Raw genomic sequence first — 16,688 nt, 5'->3', positions numbered from 1 at the left:
TGGTTCCTTAGGAATTCACGCAGACAGAACCAGCTTTCATCAGAAAACGCAACATAACTCCACCCTGCCATCCAATGAGCTCTCGCTTGACACCACTGAAGTCGCAAACGGCAGTGGTTTGGGGTCTGTGGAATGCACGCTACAGGGCGTCAGGCTTGGAGCCGTCCTTGAAGTAACCGACTTGTAACACTTCGTTGTGTCACTGTGGTGCCAACTACTGCTCAGATTGCAGCTGCAGTTGTAGTATGATGCGCCAGAGGCATATGCCCTCTCGGTAGTGCCACGTTGCAGTCCGGAGCCCGGTCTTCTTTCGACCGTATCTGCCCGATACCACCGCTGCTGGGAGTCATGTACAGTGGCAACATTCCTGCCAAGTCTTTCTGCAAGAACGCAGAAGAAACTTCCAGCTTCTCGTAGCCCTGTTACATGAACTCGTTCAAACTCATTAAGGTGTTGACAATGGCGTCTTTGTTGACTTAAAAGCATTCTTGACTAGCCAACTCACCACCTTCCATCTCAAAGGTAACAAACGCTCATGACCATCGCGCGTGTATTTAAAGCAAATCTGATTTGCTACCTCGTTTTGGCGCTAATAGTGCCACTTTCATGCTACTGGCTCGAAATTTAAATACACATATTCTTTAAGATATAGAAACACGACTACCAACTTTCATTTATGCCGCTCAACTCCTTTCATAGTGTATAACACTGACGCTTGTTAATACAGGGTTATTACAAATGATTGAAGCGATTTCATAAATTCACTGTAGCTCCATTCATTGACACATGGTCACGACACACTACAGATACGTAGAAAAACTCATAAAGTTTTGTTCGGCTGAAGCCGCACTTCAGGTTTCTGCCGCCAGAACGCTCGAGAGCGCAGTGAGACAAAATGGCGACAGGAGCCGAGAAAGCGTATGTCGTGCTTGAAATGCACTCACATCAGTCAGTCATAACAGTGCAACGACACTTCAGGACGAAGTTCAACAAAGATCCACCAACTGCTAACTCCATTCGGCGATGGTATGTGTAGTTTAAAGCTTCTGGATGCCTCTGTAAGGGGAAATCAACGGGTCGGCCTGCAGTGAGCGAAGAAACGGTTGAACGCGTGCGGGCAAGTTTCATGCGTAGCCCGCGGAAGTCGACGAATAAAGCAAGCAGGGAGCTAAACGTACCACAGCCGACGGTTTGGAAAATCTTACGGTAAAGGCTAAAGCAGAAGCATTTCTTAAACAGGAGATTGGAAAACCGATGGATCGGTCGTGGTGGAGATCATGATCAACAATTCATGTCATGGCATCCACGCTCTCCCGACTTAACCCCATGCGATTTCTTTCTGTGGGGTTATGTGAAAGATTCAGTGTTTAAACCTCCTCTACCAAGAAACGTGCCAGAACTGCGAGCTCGCATCAACGATGCTTTCGAACTCATTGATGGGGACATGCTGCGCCGAGTGTGGGAGGAACTTCATTATCGGCTTGATGTCTGCCGAATCACTAAAGGGGCACATATCGAACATTTGTGAATGCCTAAAAAAACTTTTTGAGTTTTTGTATGTGTGTGCAAAGCATTGTGAAAATATCTCAAATAATAAAGTTATTGTAGAGCTGTGAAATCGCTTCAATCATTTGTAATAACCCTGTACAGAGGAGACCTGTCCATTATAGAAAATGCTGTAAACCGTGTTTTCGACGCATCCTTCGGGCACTGCTACATGTCTGTGAATCTCCCGCATGCTCTGTCGCGAGTACTTGGCTGTTATTACGTCTGAGCGAGTGAGAGGATCAGACGCGGTTAGTGGCCAGTTGAATGGAACACAAAACGGTGCTCACAAAAAAGGGCGAATGTTCATTGTCGAGTGTTATGTCAAGCACGATTTGTGGACACAGTGTGCGGAGCTGTTTACGCAAGAGATTAAGACTGGACGTGTTTTCGCAAAACCTCAAGCAAAATCTGTAATGCAAGACCTAGTGGCAAGAGAGCACGAAACGGCGAATGTTCATTGTCGAGTGTTATGTCAAGCACGATTTGTGGACACAGTGTGCGGAACTATTTACGCAAGAGTTTAAGACTGGACGTGTTTTGGCAAAACCTCAAGCAAAGTCTGCAATGCAAGACCAAGTGGCAAGAGAGCACGAAACGGGCTCTGTAGCAAGTAATTCTGAAACTATGCAAAAAGAGTTAGAATACCACAAAAACTGCTCCAGTGAAGGTTACGGGGCAGTTTTAGTTTGCCTTTCACGATTATATACAGTGTGTTTATTTCTTATTTTGGACCAAATCGAAACAGAAGTGTCCTGTAAACATGTGCTCTGAAATGCATACCTTAATTGCTCTTCTAAGATATTTGTTATTACGATAGCCAACAGCATGCAGTAAACAAATAAGGACGGACATATCCCTCGCTTATTGTCCATTGATACAGTAGACATGCAATGAAGATCTAGTAGTGTTGTTACCGTAAAATGAATTCACAGTTCTGGGTATATGAGATGTATACATTCGTCCTAACGGAATCCGTTGTTGTTCACAAATTTGAGAAATGGATTTACATTGTTTTGTCCTTGCAGTTACCAGAATAATGAAAGCATACCATAGTATGAATAGATTGCACTAGTGGTGCAGTGGGCATACGAGCTAAGATACTGATCTTATTTATGCTCACGCCCTAATTTTCATAGAAAGCCACACACTACCCACGCCTGCCAGGCAATTGTGTGAGGTACTTCAAGGACAGGATGTAACTTGATACCCCACTCATGGCTCTTGGGCAATTGCATGTGTCACATTCAAGGGCAGTATGTAACCTGATAACCCGCCTGTGCATCCTGGGCAATTGTGTGACATAAAAATGAAAGTCACCCATCCACTGTGCCGATTCTGGAGCAGACAACCATTTACGAGGAGGTTACTTCCCTCCACTCATCTACGCCAAAAGGACGGCTTAAAAAAAGTCGGAAACCCCTCCCCTTCCCCCTCCCCTTTTCTCTGTAGACCAATAGAACACATTAAGATGGTGAGAAACCCACTCCCTCTCCCTTTTTTATTCATATACCAACTGTGTGTATTTCGTCATTCAATGTGTGTTCCCAATACTGAAAGAACCACAAAGTGCAAGCAGGGAACATCCACCAAACAGAATAAAAAGAAACAGAAGGCTATCACATTCAAAAGTAAATATTGGTCCATCAGAATCTCCCATTATTAAACATTTATTAATATTGTATATATTTATGCTTGCGATTGACCTTTTCCTAGCCGGCTGCGGTGGCCGAGCGGTTCTAGGCGCTTCAGTCCGGAACCGCGCCACTGCTACGGTTGCAGGTTCGAATCCTGCCTCGGGCATGGATGTGTGTGATGTCTTTAGGTTAGTTCAGTTTAAGTAGTTCTAAGTTCTAGGGGACTGATGACCTCAGATGTTAAGTCTCATAGTGCTCAGAGCCATTTGAACCATTTTTTGACCTTTCTGCAATGATCATTTATTTATAAATACTCCATATGTTTTGGAAATTCTATCAAATATTCTTTTTTTACAAATGATCAATTACTGATCAATGTTCTACGTGTTTTTAGTGTTACTTTTCAATGCCACATCGATCCCCCGGATGCAGTGCTAGCTGAAATGTTGGACCAGGACATGCACATGTTCGCAAAAATCTTACTGTCTACATCACCACCACCACCACAGCAGATACCTGACTATGAAATCAAAAAAATGCAACCACTGTATACCAGCAACAGCATCCGGCTATCTGATGTGCAAGAACTGTTCCTGGACATTGAGTTCCCATTATTGTCACCAGCAGCACTTCTCTTCAGACTACTGCCATGGCATGCTTCACCTTGCAATATGAAATTACTCTCTACAACGTACAGCGTAAATACGAGTAGTTGTGAACGTTTGATTGTTGGGCTATCCTCAGATTGTAGGTTCAGCATAGTGGTAATGATTGATAATCGCCGATAGTGGTATGAATGTATGTCTTTCACACTGCAAATGGCGTGTGTTATGTCAGAATTTATCAGATGTATCAATTGTCAGTGGTCGAATGCCTCCTGTGTTACTAGATTAATGCACAGTATGTGTTGGTGACTACAGTTAAGATATATAACAACTGGATTACGGAGAAGTGCACTCACATTCAGGAATCAATGTTCAGACGCCTGATATGTGTTAGTTGAATCATTCAGATCGCATCTCAGGTGATGTGAGTATGTATATGGGCTTTGAGGAAATGTATGGTACAGTGTACGCTTACAAAGCATCAGGGCACCTCAGAGGACTTTTTGCAAAGAATTTCGGTCTGTGTTTGGCTTCTGTACTCAGTATGTACAGTGCATCATCACTGCCTGAAATAGGTAAAGATTTAAATGCATATCTGCACAGAGGGCGAACCACCTAAACCTTGCACTGCAAATATTGTGGAAGCGGAAAGTGCTATTGATGTGCATTTTTCAAAGAATGGTTTTGTAGTCAGGGGCTCGTATCGATAGCCAATACATAGATTTTAATAATACTTAGAAAGTGTATTTTTTGTGCTAACATACACTTTCCAAACGGAACAGTGCCTATGACATTAGAAAACTAGAAGTAGGGTAAATTAGGATGTCAATGGTGTTTGTTTAAGGATCCTAGTGCGAGTCGTTTACGATGTATCGTATCTTGAAAAGTTCCCATAGCGATACTTGTGCAATACCTGTGACAGCACACACTAAACAAGAATACAAGTGTAAACACTATTTATGTGGATTCTGACTAGCAACGAGACAACTGAACATGAGAGGTTGTGTTCAAAATTAACACTCGTAGCGACAACACCCGCTTCCAGTCTGGTATGGAACGACTGTTGCACATGTGCTGGCACTTCAGGGGAGGTGTCCGAACAGGCTGCAGTAATACCTCCTTGCGTATCATCAGGTGTAGTTGGTAGACAGCGTGTTTCAGCTTTCTCCACAGAAAAAAAAGTCTACGGGAGTCAAATCAGGGGAACGGGCAAGCCAATGTAAAGGTCTTCTGCGTCCAATCCAGCGATTTGGAAACAATTCATGAAGACATGCTGTAGCTCTTCGTGCACTATGGGGTGGACAGCTGTTGGTACCACAGGTTTCTCCTAGTCTGCAGAGGAACGTCTTGTAGCATCCACGGAGAATGGTCTGTTAGGAGGCTGCGATAATTGTGCGCGTTCAGTGTTCCGTCTATGAAAAACGGGCTTATGAGCTGATAGTTCGCTATCTAACACGGCATGTTTACACTCCATAGACGCTGACGTTCTGCCTGACGAAGCCATTGGGGATTATTAACTGATTAATAGCCCATGTTTCGGCAATTTACCTTTCCATGATTGGTAAAGGCGGCTTCATCACTAAACAAGACATATGGTATATCTGGAGCATCCCGTCTTAATGCCCATGTACGGAAGCAACCATGATTCCCATCATTGCTCCCATGCAGCAGTTGTTGGACAGAGATGTGGTAGGGATGAAACCTATATTGATGGAGAATGTGTAGGAACTTGTCTGACTCATGCCACTTCCTTGTGCGCTTGCGCGGGAGCTAACATGTGGATTAACTGCAACAACAGCAAGAACATTTATTTCTCCCTCTTCTGTCGTCAATTGTTTCCTTCTGTTACGTTGCCTAGGTGTTACACCACCAATTTCACGTGACTAGTTGAAGAGGTTGACAAATAACTGCCGGTATGGTTGATGTCTAATGGGATATCTCGCCACAAACACCATACAAGAACGAACTGCTTTCCTCCTACACGCTCCATATGCCATGAGGAGGCTGGCTTTTCCTGCACTGGTAAATCCCATTGTTCACTCATGACCTACTGCTTGGACTGTCACACACTAACTGACTAACAAATCCGAGTGCACTCAAGAAACACACAAGCACACAGTAAGCAAACATAACAGCATCCTACCTAAGAACTATACCTGTTGAATGGCACAAACAAGAGTCGGTATGTTAACTTTCCAAAATGCCATGTCTTGCAAACGAGTCGTTCTATAATCCAGCAACAAACACTACTGACATTCTAATTTACCCTACTTTTAGATTGCTAATGTCAATAGGCATTGTTTCATTCAGAATGGTGTATGTCTGTACAAAAAATACCATTTCTAAGTACTATTACAATCTGTGTATAGGCAACCAATACGAGTCCCTTACTACAAATCCATTCTGTGATTACCGCACATCAATAGCATTTCCCATTTCCGCAATATTTGCGAAGGAAGTTTTAAGCGATTCACCCTGTGTATACCTTATAATGCTAGTTCAAATTGCAGATAAAGAAAATCAAGGAGTGTCACCAATCTGCAATGTATTATACCGCGCGACAACTACGGTCGCAAGTTCGAATCCTACCTCGGGCATGGATGTGTGTGATGTCCTTAGGTTAGTTAGGTTTAATTAGTTCTAAGTTCCAGGGGACTGATGCCTCAGATGTTAAGTCCCATAGTGCTCAGAGCCATTTGAACCATTTTTTTGCAATGTATTATATAAAATTTTGGTATGAGGAACCTCTCTCTGCATTAGTAATGTGTGACATCATACACAAACAACTGCCTTGTCTATAAGAACACAGATGTATAAGCACCTCTGATTGCCACTTACTATTTTTACATTTTAGACTGACTTTCCTCCCACATGTCAAACCACGACACATGTAAATACGAATCTCAAAAATCACCACATTGTATTATCTAAGCTATTGCTATGTACCAAATCTAAGAGGAACATGTCCCTGCATTATTATTAATATGCGATGTGATGGTGTGTTAAAAACAATGGCATATTCTGTCAGCACACCAATCTATGACAACCTCCTATTGTGTTTTACTTTTTTTGACCCATTCTCCTCCCCAGTATTCCAAAGACAATTGTAAATACGAGAGCGAACAATTACGAGAGTGTAACAAGGGAGTTACTGCAACATACCAAGTCTACGAAGAATTGAGATCACACACATCTCTTTCCGATAGCCAGCCTAGTGTCGCCGCCGCTTCCTGCTAGCTCTCACAAGGAACGCCTTGAGTGTGAGGTCGCGAGTTCAGTCTTAAGCAGTTCTAATTTGACAGTGTTGTACTAACAATTGTAACAGGAGAAATACTAGCTTCTACTGACTCACCATGTGTATGAGGGGGAAGACAGAAAATGAGTGTCCAGGAGGTGCAGAGATTAACCTTCTATGGGATTTATGTATTATATTTCACAAAATGGACATCGTCGACATTCAAGAAATGTTCAAGGCAAACCTTTAACTTGCACCATGAACACCGAATGAAGAATGGCGCGCTATAATGATCACAAAGGTTCGCACCATCAAGATCGAATGCGAGCTCCTTGAGAGTTACAATCCACGCAAGACGTGCAGCTAGTTACCAACTCTTAAAGAATCATACAGAATCATACTGGTGCAACGGGGTAATGAGAACATGAAATGTGATGGCATGCAGCCGAGTGTTGAAGAATCTGTCGTGGAGCTTATCGTGAAACTGGCTATCCCTTAAGGTGTAGCTGCAGATAGTGCGATGATATTTCCCAACTTGCGACATGGTCGTGGATTAAGAACAATCATATATGAAGTGGAGAATGAATTTTTTTTATTTCCTCCAATGTTCACAAAATTTTTGGTACTTAGGCCACCGCTTTCAGTCAGCAATGACCATCTTCAGATCTATTTTATAACGTCTCGTAATATAACCACTGTGGCTATATTATAGTAGGATATGTTGTGAAACAGATCTGAAGATGGTCGCTGCTGACCGAAACCGGTAGTCTAAGGACCAAAAGTTTTGTGATCATTGGCGGAAATAAAATAAATTAAGCGCGATAAATGTTTTGTAGAGACGAAAAAAAAAAAAAAAAAACATCCAGACGCTTAATTTGTCCAGTGGTTCCGGGTGGTATGAATTGCAATGTCACACATTTTTCAGGAGGAACAGTTCGCTCTAAAGGAGTACGATTTTTATACGCGGACTATGAATCAAGCAAAAGCAAGTTATTTGACCACCTACTTGCCAAAAGCAGTGTTCATACCATTTACCATCCAGATTAACAATCGGCATAATCGTATCTGAATGCGTTAACGCATTGACGTTACTTCATCTTGATACAACTCTCTTGGTACCTCTAATTTGCAGTGTTCCTTTCATATGCGTTTTCTCTTCAAACCCCGACTGGTCGGAACTGAATACAAATTCCTTACTGAACGATGGGATAAGTTTATTTATCTCATCCACAAATTTTCGGGCCGAGTCCGCAATTTGCTGTGCATCGTCAAGTTTACACTTTGTTTGAAATTTCGTAACCTTACATCGTCCAATTCTGTAGGACTGTTCGAAGCTATACAATCATCCACTGCTTTCCTTGAAATCAGTGTAATCTATGTAGCGCGCAATTTCATGTGCATTACGTAGCTGGTCACTGTCATGCACATCCTGTAAATTGTATCGAGCATCCTCGAAACGAGAAAATACCGGTTTTCATGACAAGTGCACCTTGTCCTCCCTTAAGTATACGTAGTTTTTCTTACTCACTACACAGTCATATTGCTGCGGACTTTTTCAAAACATGTGGGTAATGACCTTCCATGTACGTAATTATGTTTAGTATCGGCTCCTTGGACATCGATTGTAATTTTACTACGTTCAATGGAGCTGGGATCTGTGGCTCCTTGTTCGACAAGGATGATGAGCTACATGGTTCGACACCTGTTCCATTATCCCTTTCTCTTGTTAATCCCGTATCATCATCATTGTACTCCTCATGTACACTGTCCGTACGGTCTAGCGTGTACAACACCGCACATTCCACTGACAAATCTTGCAGAAACTAATATTTTATTGCCCGCATCTCGTGGTCGTGCGGTAGCGTTCTCGCTTCCCACGCCCGGGTTCCCTGGTTCGATTCCCGGCGGGGTCAGGGATTTTCTCTGCCTCGTGATGGCTGTGTGTTGTGTGCTGTCCTTATGTTAGTTAGGTTTAGTGCTCAGAGCCATTTTTTTTAAATATTTTATTTGCCACTTCTTTCCCATTTTGAGAAATTCCTTGGGTTCATTTCTGACGAAATGTCAACTTCGGCAACTGTTGTTACACTCGTAATTATTTGGTTTGTTTGTCGTTGCCATTGATCTGTTTGTATCAGAACCACTAGCACGGTAGCACTGCTGTGAGTTACTCGTCGAATAAGCAGCTCAACTACGTCTCAAGCTGTGCTCACCATTGAATACCTCCAATCCTACCCCCTGATGCCATTAGCAGCCAATATTGTGGTTACATGGTAGACAATATATGGGGTGCCCACTGCCGCAAGCATCATTGTTCTTTTGCGACCTCGCACACAAGGAGTTCCTTGTGAGTCACAGCCACTTTTATCTGAGAGAGCCAGCGCCTCTGTAACTCGCATACGTATACATCACAACAGCTTCCTGTCTGGGAATCACAGTTTGCTAGATGGAGAGAGAGTGAGTGAGTGAGAGAGAGAGAGAGAGAGAGAGAGAGAGAGCTCTGATCGCCCTAGACGATCTCCACAAGAAGAAGCGTGCTAGTGCTAACTCCCAAACATCACACGTCTGGACAAACAGCAACTGCCGAAAACCCGCCAAACCAAATTGATAATGTTAGAAGAGATGGAGTTGCGCATCTCTGTTGCAGCAGCCACCAAAATGGGAGATCCACATACTACACAAGACCAGCGCAGATTACAGAAGTCATGTGCTCTAATAAAACTTCGTTTTAAAAGATACCCACCTGCAAACAGCGCCTGCATTCCAGAGGAAGCCAGTGGCCGAGACTGGAGCGGCATGCTATCACAAGCAGACAGCAGCAGAGGAGAAGGCAGCCAGTCTTGAAAAAGCGATCAAAAATATTTTCATTTCATAAGAATATTGCCAGTAATAAGTCGTTGTTACAAACATGACATCCACAGTGGGTAAATATGCATCAGAGAACAATTCCTTCGTTATTTTCATAAAACTCTTCCGAAACTATGAAAATGATACGTTACTGTGAGTTCCACATGACAGCGAAGAGCTGCTAACAACCGTGAAAAAACCTGATACATACATGTCTTTGTAGCTAGTGGTAGACTCACAGCTCCAATACCACGGATTATTCAGCAATCATTTTAGAGTCCACTTACTTTCTTGTAATCTGTTCTAATTTTTTCGTAACACAGCGAGAATGATACATGAAAAACGCATTTGAAAATCGGAATCACGTCCATGAAAGTGTCACGCACCTGATAAATAATTCTGGTTTTAGATCTTTCTGGATGGAAATCATAAGTATTTAAAGGTGGCATATTGCCTGAAGCTCAGCGTAGTAAAACTGCAACACCTACTGCTACATATTCGTATCGTTAATGCAGTAAAGATCCTGACATACGGATGAGGCCAACATCACGAGCCAATCACGTAACGCGATTTTGTCAGTGGTTTCGATAAGTACTCTTATTTTGTAAGTCATAATCGGAAGTGACATAATTATCACATGACCAACTTATAAGCGTAAAGCAATCCAGCATTACGTTCTAAGGCGATTCCACGTATGAAATATTAGGTTTGGTGCATAAATTCGTAGCGTTTTTGTTTTGCACGTTGGTATTTCTGTTTATATGGGTTTGTTTATCGATTGTCATTTTTATTTGTAATTCACTGTTACTGTTTGAGTTTACAATGTGTCATTTTGTCATTTGGAGATGGTGAGTGGAGCTGAGGACGGTAGAAAATGGAGTGACAATTAGAGAAATCAGGACATTTCGGGCATATTCTTCTGTCTGAGTTCGATAGAGGGGTGAAAGCAGCGGAGGCAGCCAGAGAGATTTGCGCAGTTTTTGGGGATAATGCCTTAACGCCATTGAACAGAGCACAGGAAGAAAATAATTTTCTCGTTTTAATGATCATTTTGACATTTGTGCCTCTTCACATTCAGCGAGGTTTCCAGGGACTGATGAAGGTCGTTTAAAAGCATTAATCCACAATGCCACAATGATCCACATCTGTGTACTCGAGAAGTGGCAAATGTCTGCACTCCGATCATTCTACCATCGTGCGACATTTGCATGCAATGGGAAAGGTTCAAAAGCTGGGTGCATAGGTAGCGCATACTCCAAGCCAAAATCACAAAAATTATCTGGTGGTCTAGCGTGCATCTCTGCTTGCTCTTCATCAACTGGCTCGTGAACAACTCCGACAACTTATGCTGTACCGTTAGTGGCGACGAGAAATGGTGTCTTTGTGCTTGTAAAAGGAAACAAGGAATGGTTGAGCCCAAAGATAGCAGCAACTGCCCATAGAAAGTGCTGCACGAATCCACAAAAGATAATGTTATGCATCTGGTGTAACAATGATGGTGTGATATACTACGAATTACTTCACTGAGGTGTAACAATCACTGGTGAAATTTATTGTCAACAACTGAGACGTCTTCCAAGAACAATGGCCAGGAATACTACGTGAACTGATGCTACTCCACGACAACGCCCCCGCATTCTGCTAGACTGTCAGAAAACACGATACAGGAGTCATGTTGGGAAGTCATTCCGCACCCACCTTATTCAACTGACCTCGTGCCATCAGATTTCCGTCTTTACCGCTCTCTATCGAATATCCTTTAGAAAACTTCCTTTACGGAGAACACTCCAACTCCGAACAAGGCTCGACGAGTTCTCCGCCTCAAAACCACGTGATTTCTACAGTCGCGGAATCGAAAAGGTACCCCATTCTTGGCAAATTGTTGTAAATACCGAACGAGAATATACACTCCTGGAAATTGAAATAAGAACACCGTGAATTCATTGTCCCAGGAAGGGGAAACTTTATTGGCACATTCCTGGGGTCAGATACATCACATGATCACATTGACAGAACCACAGGCACATAGACACAGGCAACAGAGCATGCACAATGTCGGCACTAGTACAGTGTATATCCACCTTTCGCAGCAATGCAGGCTGCTATTCTCCCATGGAGACGATCGTAGAGATGCTGGATGTAGTCCTGTGGAACGGCTTGCCATGCCATTTCCACCTGGCGCCTCAGTTGGACCAGCGTTCGTGCTGGACGTGCAGACCGCGTGAGACGACGCTTCATCCAGTCCCAAACATGCTCAATGGGGGACAGATCCGGAGATCTTGCTGGCCAGGGTAGTTGACTTACACCTTCTAGAGCACGTTGGGTGGCACGGGATACATGCGGACGTGCATTGTCCTGTTGGAAAAGCAAGTTCCCTTGCCGGTCTAGGAATGGTAGAACGATGGATTCGATGACGGTTTGGATGTACCGTGCACTATTCAGTGTCCCCTCGACGATCACCAGTGGTGTACGGCCAGTGTAGGAGATCGCTCCCCACACCATGACGCCGGGTGTTGGCCCTGTGTGCCTCGGTCGTATGCAGTCCTGATTGTGGCGCTCACCTGCACGGCGTCAAACACGCATACGACCATCATTGGCACCAAGGCAGAAGCGACTCTCATCGCTGAAGACGACACGTCTCCATTCGTCCCTCCATTCACGCCTGTCGCGACACCACTGGAGGCGGGCTGCACGATGTTGGGGCGTGAGCGGAAGACGGCCTAACGGTGTGCGGGACCGTAGCCCAGCTTCATGGAGACGGTTGCGAATGGTCCTCGCCGATACCCCAAGAGCAACAGTGTCCCTAATTTGCTGGAAAGTGGCGGTGCGGTCCCCTACGGCACTGCGTAGGATCCTACGGTCTTGGCGTGCATCCGTGCGTCGCTGCGGTCCGGTCCCAGGTCGACGGGCACGTGCACCTTCCGCCGACCACTGGCGACAACATCGATGTACTGTGGAGACCTCACGCCCCACGTGTTGAGCAATTCGGCGGTACGTCCACCCGGCCTCCCGCATGCCCACTATACGCCCTCGCTCAAAGTCCGTCAACTGCACATACGGTTCACGTCCACGCTGTCGCGGCATGCTACCAGTGTTAAAGACTGCGATGGAGCTCCGTATGCCACGGCAAACTGGCTGACACTGACGGCGGCGGTGCACAAATGCTGCGCAGCTAGCGCCATTCGACGGCCAACACCGCGGTTCCTGGTGTGTCCGCTGTGCCGTGCGTGTGATCATTGCTTGTACAGCCCTCTCGCAGTGTCCGGAGCAAGTATGGTGGGTCTGACACACTGGTGTCAATGTGTTCTTTTTTCCATTTTCAGGAGTGTATTATTGATGACTAAAGACTCTATCATGTGTATCTGTTGGCTTTATTAAATTTATTGGTAAACACTAAGAACTTATGCACCAAGTAGATATGCGATCATCGAGGTTGTATCATGGATCTGTAGAGACGTATCACGAATCCAGTATGTAATAGATAACTACATGCAGTACGAAGAAGGATAGCAACTGTGTGCAAACAGTGAAGTAGGATTATTTTTATTTGTGTCATTCGGGGATGTGGTTATGGAGACATACATTTAAATCTACATACAATTTAGTCTCGTTTAAACTATTTGATTCTCTAGGTATGTAAGAGCGATACAGTATAAAATTCGAGCAACCTATTATAATTCAGAAATGCTGTATGTCACCTGTATCTTCGTTTGAAGTCAAGAGGGAATGCAAAAAAATGGTTCAAATGGCTCAGAGCTCTATGGGACTTAACATCTGTGGTGAGTACCCTAGAACTTAGAACTACTTAAACCTAAGTAACCTGAGGACGAAACTGCCTGGCAGATTAAAACTGTGTGCCGGACCGAGACTCGAACTCGGGACCTTGCCCGCCAAAGGCAAAGTTCCCGAGTTCGAGTCTCGATCCGGCACACAGTTTTAATCTGCTAGGAAGTTTCATATCAGCACACACTCCGCTGCAGAGTGAAAATCTCATTCAGGTAAGCTAAGGACATCACACACACCCATGCCCGAGGGAGGATTCGAACCTGCAACCGTAGCAGCAGCGCGGTTCCGGACTGAATCACCTAGAACCGCTCGTCCACAGCGGTCGATTTGTCTTCGCCTATTTATATGCAATACGTTACATTTGCCTGTAGCAGTTATCCATCCTCTGGAATCTGCTATTGCATAAAAAACCGCTGGAAAGCCTATCTCAAAGTAAAACTCCAAAAAAAAGCTCGAGGTGCATTCCTTCTCAACGCTTGAGTCCATCAAACAAAGATGTAAGTAACCTACAGCGTTTCCCATTTAAGACAGTTTGCGCGAAGTCTACACTGTATGGCGCTTACGTATTAGAGAATCCGATACTGTAAACGTCATTCAGCTACAGATAGTTTTAATTGTATGTCGTCAGGAACGACAGTCTAGAATCACATACATATGAAAAAATCCTACTTTACTGGTTGTACACTGTTATGATCCTTCTTGATGCTGAATTAGTCGTTAAGATATGTTTTATATGACGAATCGCTTGAAAATATAATGCTGGATGGCTTTATGCTCATAAGTTGCTCACGTGACCGTGATGTCACTTTCGGTTATGACTCGCCCGTATGTTAGGGTCCTTACTGCACTAACGATGCTGATAGTTGGTTTGGCGGTCGCTTAACTGCGTGGTTACCAGCTCCCGTACAAATTCCCAATGCTTACACGGTCCAGTCTCGCCACTTCTCCGAAAGATGATGGAATGATGGGGACAATACAAACACCCAGTCCCCGTGCGGAGAAAATCCCCAACCCGGCCGGGGATCGAACCTGGGACCTCGTGATCCAGAGGGAGGGGACCATGAGTTGCGGACGCACTAACAATACAAACACATAACCGAATGTGTTGCAGTCTTACTACGCTACGCTACTGGCAACGTGCCACCACAAAATGCTAACGATTACTCACCAGAAAGAACTAACTATAATTATTTTTCATGTGCGTGGTGCGTGACACGATTAGAGAAGTGATTCCGATTTTCTAGTGCGGTTTTCGTGTATCATTCTTGGTGTGTTTCGAAAAGGAGGAGGAGGAGGAGGAGGAGGAGATTAGTGTTTAACGTCCCGTCGACAACGAGGTCATTAGAGACGGCCGTGCCCTTTCAAAGGAACCATCCCGGCATTTGCCTGAAGTGATTTAGGGAAATCACGGAAAACCTAAATCAGGATGGCCGGAGACGGGATTGAACCGTCGTCCTCCCGAATGCGAGCCCAGTGTGCTAACCACTGCGCCACCACGCTCGGTGTGTTTCGGAAAAAAAAAAAAAATACAAGGGAGTAACGAGGGAGTAAGCGCGTTCAAAACTGTTGGCAAACAATCTACCCAACTGGAGCTGTGAGTCTACCAATAGTTAGAAAGGTACGTGTGCATCAGGTTCTTTCACGGTTGTTAGCGGTTCTTGGCTGTCCTGTGGAAATCGTTGGAACCTATTATTTTTGTAGTTGTGGAATGAGTTTCAGGAAACCAACGATAGAATAGTACATTGATGTACAGTTACACACTTTTGATGTTGTGATTTTAATAACGACTCATTATTGGTAATATTCTGAAGTAACAAAAATATTTTAGGCCGTTTTTTTAAGAATGGCTGCATTCTCCTCTGATGCTGGCTGTTTCTGATAGCAGGCCGCTTTAATCTCAGCCGTTGGGTTCCTCTGGTATGCAGGCGAGGCTGCTTACAGAAAATGCAATTCTTTTTTAAAACACTGCGACGTCTCACATTAGTAATGCATTCCTATTACACTTCTTACATGGCAATAGTTTATTCACTGCAGTCAGGTAATTATTAACTCTAATACTTTCCGGAGCCTTTGGTTAACGACCTTGAAAAGTAGGAGAAAATCAGTCAAAAATACAGCAAACTGTAAATGGCAGAGGGAGGTGGTCGAGGTAAGTTCTTAACAAACTACGTCACCAATTAATAACGCCAGGGCAGGTTCCTCATGCCAGAAGTTTAAATAATACTCTACAGATTGAGGAAATTCACGTATTTTCTGTTTTCTAATTTCAGTGAACATTGTATGGTATAAATATATGTATATGCAGATGGGCATATACTTCTTTAACTGTGTCAGTTAGTGATGATGCACCATACATACTGAGTAAAAAAACTTAAAACTCAGCGAAATTCTTTGCAAAAATGTCGTCTGAGGTTTCTGATAGGTAATCTCTGTAAGTGCATACCATGCATTTCCTAAAAATCCGTACACATACACCACCTGAGACTCTGATTCATAGCACTCTGAATAGTCGAGCTAGTACACGTCAAGTTTCTGAACACTGTTTCCTGAACGTGAGTGCTCTTCTAGGTACCGGTATTGCAGTTATTTACAGGATGGTCATAAGTAGTCCGAGGACCTTGTAAGAGTGCTGCTGGGTAGTTTTTACTGATAAATAATTGTTAAGAAAAAATTCGAGACTTTTCGCCGTTTCCGCGTTAATTAGCACTGAAGTTAGCCGACAGGCCGCTGCGCGCGCAAATTCAAGCGGCTCGCCAGATACAACTACTGTCAGTTGTCCTCATAGCGTAGATGATAGACTGCTCAGCCTATGGCTCGGCTCCGATCCTTACTAACGTCGCATGTCCAATTACTGTATTGGTCTCTTGTTCGGTTCTAGGAAACCAAACGAGGAACACGTTTGACACCGCTTCTGGCAGACAGCTTGAATTTGCGCGCACATCGGCCTTTTTGGCTAACTTCCGTGTTAATGTACTTGGAAACGGAGCAACGTGTCTAATTTTTTTCTTAATAATTATTTCTCAGCGCAAGATACCC

The sequence above is a fragment of the Schistocerca piceifrons genome, chromosome 2 (assembly GCF_021461385.2).
Source record: "Schistocerca piceifrons isolate TAMUIC-IGC-003096 chromosome 2, iqSchPice1.1, whole genome shotgun sequence".
Classification (NCBI taxonomy): domain Eukaryota; kingdom Metazoa; phylum Arthropoda; class Insecta; order Orthoptera; family Acrididae; genus Schistocerca; species Schistocerca piceifrons.
Note: the sequence above shows the minus strand (reverse complement) of the source record.